Genomic DNA, 748 nt, shown 5'->3' on the forward strand with positions numbered 1-748 from the left:
ATATGGGTTAGTCGATCTCCTTTTATAGACGAAGGTTAAGGGCCTAAAATCATTCTCTTAGTAGGTTTCCTATCCATCAAGGTCTCCTACTAAATCTTAAAGAATATAGAATTCTAATTATATTGGGATTTTGTTAATATTGATATTATATTATTATATAGAATCCTTGTGTGATTTGGAAACTAAAATTCGTGGAGGACAATTGACCAAGGTCAATAGGCCACACGTTATATGGGTCTAACAATGGGAACTAAGGCAAAGACATTGATACCCTTTCCAATGTGAAGAAAAGAATGGGGAAGATTCTTGGAGAGTATACAAAGAGATTTTGGTCTAAGATGGTGTGGATCAGTAATTGTGATAAGCTAACTTCAATCATTGCCTACAAAAATAGGCTTCAACTCGATTCTCTCGACTTGGCTTTTAAGGTGTGCTGCAGAAATTTGAAAGCTCGATCAGCTTGACAAGTATTACAACATACATAATAAGAATAAACGGAGATGATCTTACTTGAAGAGAGATCTTTCCCTGCTCAAGATTTAAAAGGGTAAAGGGCTATAAGGAAGGAATGGACTCATTCATGAAGAGGAGGCTGGAGAACATGGACAAGCTGCTACTGAGACCTGAGAAGTACTCATTGTTAGATAATGAACACCGGAGTAACTCAAAAGCGCCTATGGTCCATGTGCCAGCACCAATGCTGATCTACAACAACAACGGTCTAGCTCATGCTTACATTCTTCCATAA

The sequence above is a fragment of the Akebia trifoliata genome, chromosome 6 (genome assembly GCF_017979445.1).
Source record: "Akebia trifoliata isolate Shusen 1 chromosome 6, ASM1797944v1, whole genome shotgun sequence".
NCBI classification, from domain to species: Eukaryota; Viridiplantae; Streptophyta; class Magnoliopsida; order Ranunculales; family Lardizabalaceae; genus Akebia; species Akebia trifoliata.